General features: G+C 39.7%; 2 long non-coding RNA genes across 2 annotated transcripts; one reads left to right on the forward strand and one right to left on the reverse strand.

Moving 5' to 3' along the window:
* Nucleotides 1-656: 656 nt before the first annotated feature.
* LOC135410630 (uncharacterized) lies at nucleotides 657-5,437 on the reverse strand. Its single transcript, XR_010428802.1, has 3 exons — nucleotides 5,243-5,437; nucleotides 4,952-5,074; nucleotides 657-1,265 (listed from the first exon to the last, which is right to left on the reverse strand). It is a non-coding gene; the product is annotated as an uncharacterized LOC135410630 (long non-coding RNA).
* An 11-nt stretch (nucleotides 5,438-5,448) lies between these two features.
* On the forward strand, nucleotides 5,449-6,733 carry LOC135410632 (uncharacterized). The gene is made up of 2 exons (XR_010428803.1): nucleotides 5,449-5,595; nucleotides 6,395-6,733. It is a non-coding gene; the product is annotated as an uncharacterized LOC135410632 (long non-coding RNA).
* Nucleotides 6,734-9,782: the final 3,049 nt, after the last annotated feature.

The raw sequence follows: 9,782 nt of genomic DNA on the forward strand, positions 1-9,782 counted from the left end.
TTTTAAAGGCATTTTGAGAATTGCTGTGTTTTAGCAGAGGTTTGACTAAATTAGACTAAACCAAACCTCAGCAATAGGTTTAAAAGCAGGAATTTGCACCTGTTAAAATAAATCCCCTGTAGAGAGGACCTTCCTTAAAGTTTCCACATCTCTACCTGAAATACATAAACATCAGTTTTGAAAGTACATATTTCTACATTTTACATGAATGCACAGTATTCTGCCAGTCAGCACTAAGTTTGTACAAGTAAAACTAAATAATAAGAAAATTTATCAATAAAGTGTGGACAAATGAAGATCAAAAGGGTTTTAAACAGTCTATAAATCTCTTCCCTCCACTACCCAGTTTCCATGCTCTTGTATCTTCATTTGACCTTTAAGCCCAGAAGAATAAACTTGCACATCCAAAATAAATAAATGAATAAACAGAGTGGGAAAGTTTTTTTCTTCTTGTTATTTGACCCCAGCTCTTACATACATTTTGTTCAATGTCTAAGCAAGTAATGCTAAATGAACATGAATATTATCCAGCACAAAGTCAAGTAAGGTCAGCAACACTGAAGGACAATTACTTATTGACATTTTTTAGTTAAGTGGTCATGTGCATGGCTCTTTGAGCTCAATTATCTTTTACTTTAGACTTTTGGGTGCAATTTACTATGTTTATTTTTAATAACAGAGGGAAAAAGATCTCCCAGTTTCCTGCTCTTGCTCCCTTTCAGGTTTCCAAGAAGCTTGGGCTCTTCGGACCTGCTTCCTAGTGTGGCCAACGGCTCCCAACTGCCGCACATCTCCAAAGCGAACCTGGCACTAGAGGGCGATGGAGACATACACTTTTGCCAACGTGTCTCAATTTGTTAGAAAGCAAAACCAGAGGAATAAGATATTAACTAGAAAGTTCTTGAAAGAACGGTGTGCTACTGCTCTGCTATCCTCATTAACTTCTGTTCTCATACCTTCTCTCTGGATTCTGCTTATTAAATTCTTGTCCCCCAAATCCTGTGGTAGTTCTCCACGCTCCTTCCTTCCTGTTATTATCACTTCCTGCCCTTCAGAATTGGTGCTCTGTTTGCGTGTGACCTGAAACTTGTTTCCAACTCCTGATCAATGGTATTCTGCTCAGAAGTCTCTCTTCTGTTTTTCAGTCTTTGCTTTTCACTCTGGTCTTTCCCTGATCTTACTAATTCTCCATCCGTCTTTCTGTCTGTCCATCCTTCCCCTTACTCAAGGAATCACTCTCATCATACATCCTGTCCCAGCCTGCACTGAAAAAATGCAAAAGCCATGAGGATGTGAAAATAAGAGGTAGAAGGTACATCATCATCTGTGCTAGTGATTAGGACAGTGAAAAGAAGAGGCTGTCTTTGTGCCTGAATTGACCATCCATGGTATAGTACACAAATAATTCAAAAGCAGGTACCATAGCTAGGATTTCCTGTAACCTGGATAAGTGTTGCAACCACTGAACTTTAGTAGCATTTAGTTTAGCTCCTTCAGGAGGAGTGGAGCATCCTTAACTGTTCAGTGATGATCTGAGGAGCCGGTAAAAGCAGCTTGACCTCTGGCTGAGGGAGGCTGAAACCTGGATCATTTGCTGCCTAACTGCTAAGGTTGCTGAATGAAATTGGATGGATCTGAAAGAGATCATGGATAAGCCTGTCAGCTCCTGAACTGAGGTTCCTGAACTCCACAGAAGACATCAGGATACCCTGCATGGATTTTCCCCATCCGTCAGCGCGAGGCTGCTCTGTGTTCATACAGATATCAGTGTGCACTGTTGTATATCAAAGGCAGATGGAGGAAACTGTCTTCTCTGCTGTGTGCAGGCAGCTTCAAAAGGTGAAGAGCTGCACTAGTGGTTAGGAGGCAGAAGTTGTTTGTGCCTGTGACTGGTGGTGGGAAGCTGTACCTGGCAATGGGAAGCTGTGCTTGGTGATGGGAAGCTGTGCCCCTGACTCTGCATGACATGCTCTGCTGCTAGAGGCTTCTCCCTTTGAGGCTGCCAGCTTTTCTCCATTTGTAAGCACCACATCCCATCACAAATGTCGTGAACTGTGCTGGTGGCCTGATTAGGCTGTGTGGGATTAATCATGGGTTAAGCTGCTCTCAAGGAAAATTTCTTCTGATGCATGTAGGCAGAAAGAGAGCTGCCACTCAGTCATCTCCTCAGTCCATACAGTTTTTATTATCCTTCCATGGCTTCTTAAACGTAGGACTTCAATCACTTGGAAATTCATCCTGGATTTGTTACTTGAGAATCTTTTTCTCTTTACAGAAGACTCAGGATGAATTCATAGAAGATATTCTTTTTCTGGTAGCAAATAAGCCACACATCCCCCACAGGCAACTCCAGGCTAGACATTGTCTCTATGGTCATAACTTCATAAAGGCACTTGAAAGAATGTGTGATGGGAAAAAATAGAATAATAAGAAGGGTGGGAAAGAGACCCCTCTAAGCCACCATAATTTTTTAAGAGCACATTGAAAATTGCATCAATGAACAACATGGTCCTGCAAATGGATGATTCAACTTGCATTTGCTTTTCACGGCTGCATGCCACTCAGTGTCACTTCACTCACTCATGTCATATTGCCCTCTCTGAGCCTGATGGGCATATTCTCAGTTGCCATGAAGACAAAAACTCACCAGGTAAATGATACAATGCTCCCAAACTCCATGACACTGTAATGCAGACAGTTCTTGAAAGCATCAATTTTTAAGTTATTAAGGTGACAAATAGTTCCTTCTCCTCCAGAAAAAACAATCTCTGAGAGATGTGATCACATCACTGAGAGATGTGATTCCAGCTGTATCTCCCGGGAAATGATATGATGACAGGAGGGTATATGATTGAGAATGAGAAGGTATTATACAGACTGGTATTCAAATTCATTATCAGGCAGTGAGACTGATGACTCAGAGTTAGAAAAAAATGAAACAACCAGAGATCGCGTCTCAGTCAGTGCTCATAACAAACTTGAATTCCCATTTGCACAGCTCATATACATGGGAATTACATAGCATGCTTAGAATCAATTTGCATATGCTGTTTCTACTCAGTCACACAACAAATAATGTATTAGGAGTGCATCTTAATGCACTATACGATCATACAGCTTGAAATGCTGTCTGCTGTTAATGTGCCTTTTGAAGGCTGTGTGCATGCATGTGTGTATGTTCTCACTTGCTCATTCTCTCACTGTTCCTGTTAGCATAAGGAAGTCTTCTACCTGAGGAACCAGGTGAATTTGGGAATTGAGGAGTTTGGTAGATGTAAGAGATAGATATGAATCTTTCAAACTGAAGGTTTAAATCCCTTCTTTGGCATTGGAGAATTCTCTAATATGCATGCAGATTTCAGAATCTGGGCCAGAGTCCCTGCCAAGGCAGGCTCATGTGGTCTCCATCTGGCCTCATCCTCCAAAGAAATCAGGCCCTTCATTAAGTGCAGAACTGTGATCTCAGAGCTGACCAGTCTGAGTGGATCTGCTTTGACAACGTAGTGTTTTTGCTGTGATGATTCACTAGTTCTACAGCTTGCTAAGTACCAAAGAACTCTAGAATGTGCTGCATCACTAGTTGATTTATGATCACTGATGGTAAAACCAAAACTTGACAAATATATCTGCACTTTGTTTTCAGTGATCAGAAAAGTAAAGCACAGCCACTTCCCCAACCCAACAACTATGCATCAATTCATCAGATTAAGCCAAACAAAGCTACATTTTGAATTTCAGCCTTTCTCTTGCCATATTGTCTGGTGAAAAGTCTGGGTGTCATAGAGGGGGAGGAGATCGACACCTTTGCTTTACTTGCTATTCAGCTATTTTCAACAGCCATTCTGTCTTTCCTTCCAACAGAGTGCTTGGAACAAATATTGTCTGATGTGTCTGAAGCGAGGCTGTGAGAGCTGCACAGGCTTTTTGAACTGTAAGAAGCTGAATAAGTGACAGAGGTCTTTCTCATGTCATTCTGTGCAAGTGCTCCTGATGCTGTCCCTTCAGTGATGATCTCCCCAGGACAGTACTGCTATCTTATTCCCTTCCCTTTCCTCCCCTTCCTGGGGATGATGGATGAATTTACGCAGACACTCCTACATCATGTCTTTCACTGGGTTCTCTTCTTATCGCTGTGTATTAGACTTTTCAAGTGACTCAGAGGTAAATTAAACTGTATTTCAGAAGTGCAAACTAAAATATGTCAGGGCCTGTTTTCTAGCTGGAAGGCTGACAGCTAGAAATGTCCTGTGAATTTGACCAGATTGGAGCTTGAATATATGTTCCTCATTGCTGGCTGTTAAATAGCATTGGACTTGGTATGGATTTTATTATTCCATCTTTCATGAGTTATTAATGATCAAAAGTGATATGCTAAAAGGTTTACATTAAAATGTGCTATATTAATGTTTACAAGACACAAACTTGAGGCAATTACCTCTCTTTTTGGGTTTGTTTGAATGGTTTTGATGGCTTTAACTGTTTTTAGATACTTAAGAAATGCTTGAAAAAAAAGTAAGGAGGACCACATCAAGGGAGAAGAGAGACAGCTGGTTTTTCCAAAGATCACAACAGACACTGGTATCTTTGAGTAGCTAGCAGGCACTTAAAAAAACCACTTCACTGTGGTAATTTTAATAATAATATTTTAGAGTACTTTCTAAAATCTGTAAATGAAGAACAGTCTTGCAAACATACACCACGTGGTTCTACTGAGAACATGGATGTCACAGTTTAAATCCTCAAATGTTCTTTTGCATATTATTTAAATAATTTGCGGTCATCTGGGTACTCCCAAAGCATACAGGAAATACTGGTTATTTTAGACACATTGAAATCACAACTTCATTGTAAAATCTCTCTGCAGTTAAGATTACAACCTGGAAGACAATGAAGTCTTAAACTTTTACTTAAGAAGATAACTTCTTAAGAGGGTAACTCATCATGAGCTTACCTGAACAGAGCACAGTCCACTATTGTGTATGTCAACAGTTTCCTAACGTAATGTTGTCTCATTACTTATATTCTTTCCATAGGAAGGGTGCTAGGTTATGTCTGCATTACATAGTGCTTGATTCTGGAATAATAAAGAATTAGCCTTAAACCTTATTCCAGAGGCAAAGAACTGCAGAATTAACTTACATCATCTACTACTTGGTTGTACTAAATGCCATAATATATAACAGCAGAATAACCTTCAGAAGGTTGGCATGCATAGGTAACACTAAAATACAAGGTGATATACATTGACTGTAGAGACCATGTTCTCCTCATTCCCTCTTGTGTGCTCTGTTAGACACCAGATAAGTTATTACTGGGTCAGAACTAACTTGTGGGGACTTTGTGTGTGTGTGTGTGTGTGTGTGTGTGTGTGTGTGGAGAGGGAAGGGATAGTTTGAACCTCACAGAGGTGGGGTGGCATCATATCCCTCATGGCAGCCATTGGAACCCACATGGGGAAGCCCTGGAGTAGCCGTCACAGACAGCCTGGGAAAACTATAACACACCACACCTCCTGCAGCCTCTAACCCAGCCTCAGATTGACAGATTCAGTGAGAACACTGCCCCTCACTCTGGCCTGGAACCCCAGAGTGGCTGGTGGGTCAGAGACCCTGCCTGGGGGAGTTGGCCACGGGGACCAGAGGGGATGAAACCAAGGGCATCTGTTTGCCTCGTGTCGTGGCCCTGCCATCTGGTTGAGTGAGAGCTGGTCTTTTACAAGGCTTCAGTGGTAGCTATCTCTCTTTCTTTCTCCTTCTCTGTTCTTGATCCTTCTGTTTCTTTGTTCCTTTCTTGATGCTTGGGGTAGTTTGGAGCTGGAGGGATTGAACTTTGATTTAAGTGTTGTTGTTGTATGAATCTTGATTTAAGCATTGTGGAATTAGCTGGATTTTGCCTTAAATGTTGTGGATTAATAGTATATGTTGAATCATAGTGGAACATTTTTTGTCTAGCTTGTGTGGTGTCCTTTTGAACTTTGGCCAAGTCCCCTTATTTACTCCCCTAAATTAATAAAGCAATTCCTTGGGAACAAGTCCATGGCTTATTCTCTTGATGCTATTTCGAGGTATTAAAGAACCCTATATCTATATAGTAAAGTAAACTTCATAGCCAATCCTGTGAGCCAGCAGCTCCTGGGGCTGGAGTTTTATGTGCTCCTCACTTCTTCTTTTGTACTGGTTGCTATTTATGTGGACATCATATTGTAGAGGTACATACTTCTCCTGACTTTCAGGGAATAAATAAATGAGATTCAAGCATGGTTGCAGAATTTGCTTGATTAACTCAAGAATGATGAATATCGAGTCTTACTGGAAAATCCATTTTAATGCATTGTACAAACACTTACATGAGAGATAGCCTGTTGACTGTGTCTATAATATTTTCTTTCCCACAGGCTGAAGCATATGGGGTTTAACTGCTATACTAGGAATAACACATCCATATTGCACATATGGCACAATGATGTGAGCAACAGAGAACTAGGACACCATCAAGGAAGATGAAGAGTGGTTTCATTTAAACATGAACACACAGAGATGTGAACAGCAGAGCTAAAATATCAGATGTTTGGATAGAAACTGCTGTGGGAAGGCAGTGTCTTTGCTAGCCCTCACTGCATAAAGTGCAGGATGAGAAACAAAAGCACTGATGGGCCTTGTGTTGGTGCTGACTAGGACAGATCCTATTCTGCAGTGACTGGAGAAAAAAACATAAAAGAGAATACAAAGAAAGACCCATTCTGAGTATTGCTGCAGTTACTGCTTTAACAAGTTGCTGAATTCAGGCCTGCAATTCCAGCAAAAATGATGTGGACAATTTGTTCCCCTGCAGTAACATCTGCAAGCAAGACAGTTTGATGGCCTTTAATTGATGTGAGACCATCTTCGGGTGGATGAACATTTCTGAATAGGAAATAGGAAATAAAATTCTTCTAGCTTAAAAAAAAAAAAGAGTCAGGAAAACTGAGAGAGACCTTTCTGCAGAAACTGAAAAGTACTTTTCAGAAAGAGAATACCTATTCTCTAGAATTGTTGTTAGGGAAGTCATGTAGGGTGGAATTTCATCTACCTCTGCTCTCTTGGCCTGTGCAAGAACAGGGCCATCAAATGAAGCCACACAAAGAAAGCTTCAGAAGGAAAAAAAGAGGTGGTTCATTACGGTATTTGAGAAAGTTCTGAATGTTTAAAATATGCGTAAGTGTAAGAGAACAAACTAACAGAAGAGAAATTGCTTCAAAACACTTATAAATGCTCATAATTTTGTTTGTTTGTTTGAAAATATTTGTTGAAAATTAAAAATGAAACTGGTTTATGCTCTCACGTGAGCAACAGAAAGACACTGTCAGTTGTGTCTGATGAGTGGGAGAGGAGAAGAAATGGGGCAAAGAGGACTACTGTGTCCTTGAGAGGGCCTGGGAATCCAAAGACCTCTGTTTGGGTGAGCACAGCAATCCTCATGGACATTTCCACAGTTCGTGGAAAGGATTGGTTGCAAAGAAGGCTAAAACAGGCCTCAGAAATTGGCCATTGCGTACAATCATCCTCCACATCTCCCACATACTTCTCCTTGAGTATGTATGACCAATACTTCTTTGAGAATTCTGCTGAATTTATCAGTGGACCATATAAAATAGAACTAGATTACTTGTCTGCTCTAGAATTCACATAATAGGTAAGTTTTATGAATGCTTCAGATGCCTGATTTAGAGTGGGACTCTCAGTCTTCCTCCCTTTCTTAGGCTATAATTCTATAAACTTAGTTGCACATCCACTGTCTTTAAGGAGTGAATACTCTAAGACAGCTTGACACTGTATTTTTGAGCTGATATATTTGATTATAAGAAGAAATTTTGCAAAAAGTGGTTGATTTTTCAAAAAAGCAGGTGCAGCTGAAATTATTAATGAATTTAAACTAAGTAAAAAAGAGTTACTCCATTTCTCTCTTTTTTTTTGAACACACATGGAAAAAGAGAAATACTACAACTATTCAGCTTTTTATTTTAACATAAAAAAACCCCAAACAATGAAACCCCAACTCAACAAAACCCCTTATGTCTCTCCCTTTAAAAAATGAAGTAAAGTACCACATCTTTTTCCCAAAAAACTATTTCTGCAAATATCTCCTTTGCATCCATGCAGCTGATGGAATGTAATGTGCTGAATATCTTTAAATGATGTTTACTTAAATATCTAAATTACATGAAAGGTACCAACAACTTTAATATTTTTTCCCCCAGACATGCATATGCAAAGGAAAAAAAGTTGATTTATTTAATCTGGCCCAGAACATTTCTTGGAAGACTGATAACTTTTGCTGGAAAGCTCAAGATCTCTCAGATTTCACCTCACATAATGGTGGATTATCAGTATAAAGGTAGTTAATGCTTAATGACCATACTGATTCATCACAAAATGTTTGTTTACTGTCCTTAGAAGAAGGAGATTATATCTGCTGTTTTTGGCAGGTCATGCTACTTTAACACACATTTTTCTCTCCTCTTAGAAATTTACTCCACCCCCTAATGAGCTATTAATCAGAAATCAGTGGACTAGTGTAAGTCTGTGGGAGATGAGATGAAGATCTCTGGAGACATCTTCCATCCCATTTTACTCCTTTTATAGGGCCTTAGCTTCTTTTATAACAGCTCACTATTTAATAGCCACTGTCATTTTAGCCTGGAAGTTCAAAAGACCTATAAATTGCTTGACACAGCTTATCTGTCACAGAACAGGAAGGCTACAATAAAATATGATAATGAATTAATAATCAATAATAGCTGACAAGGTTTCTTCTTACTTTCCCCTGTGAGACAGCTTGAGTAGTTGGACCACCAGAGGGTTTGTGTGTCAGAGTAGAGGGCTGCAAGACAGAGCTAAAGTTTTGGATTTTTCTCCTAAAATGTCCTGTAAAGACATTTTTCATAGCTCAGACTGTTGTTTCATAGCCTTAACTTCTCTGCAGTTAGATTCAAATGAGAAGACCTAGAAAGGTAGGTCTAATAGAACATCAAAGCTGTCATTAATTGACATGACTTTTAGCCAACATGCAGATGATGAATAGCTTTTTTGTTTGTGATGGGGTATTTTTCCTAAGGAGGAAACAAAAACACATCTCAGCACATTCTCTTTTAATCTCATCCAGATGTGGAATAGGTTAGAGATTTCTCATTACTGTCCTGCTTACCTTCTGGTTTTTGTCTGAATATAAAAGCGTCCACTCCTGATTGTGGTCTCAGCATCTAACGATACTAAAAAAGTGAATCAAGGGATTTTTCTGGGTGCTCAAGAACGAGCAGCTTGAATTACTTTGTGCCTACTCCTTCCTGTCTCAGGGCTGTCTCAAGGTTAGCCTGGAAGGCTGTGAAAGGTTGGCAGTTCAATATGCCCTAAGCAGAATGAATGTACAACACTTCTTTGAATATGTGAGTTAAAAATCAATCTATCTTTATCATGGAAGCATCTAGCACTGTATTAAGTAGTGTGACAAATATCTGTCACATGAATTTAATTTCCTCTCTGTTTGATTTGTTTTCACTCATCGATGCCTAAACTGTATTAACTAAACAGCCTCAGAATATTTCTTATTTTACTTTCTTTTCTCAAAGACCTATAGACATGCTGGATACTGTATGCCCATCTGCCACTGCTGCTACTGTCATGTCTTGGAATGATAAATGCTGCTATTTTCCAGCAGGTATAGGGACAACACTTTGAGTCCTAAGGGGTGGGACAATGAGTTATGAAGCATCAAGCAGCTAACAGAGATCTTCAACACTGCCTCTG

Source organism: Pseudopipra pipra, chromosome 3, assembly GCF_036250125.1.
Source record: "Pseudopipra pipra isolate bDixPip1 chromosome 3, bDixPip1.hap1, whole genome shotgun sequence".
Taxonomy (NCBI): domain Eukaryota; kingdom Metazoa; phylum Chordata; class Aves; order Passeriformes; family Pipridae; genus Pseudopipra; species Pseudopipra pipra.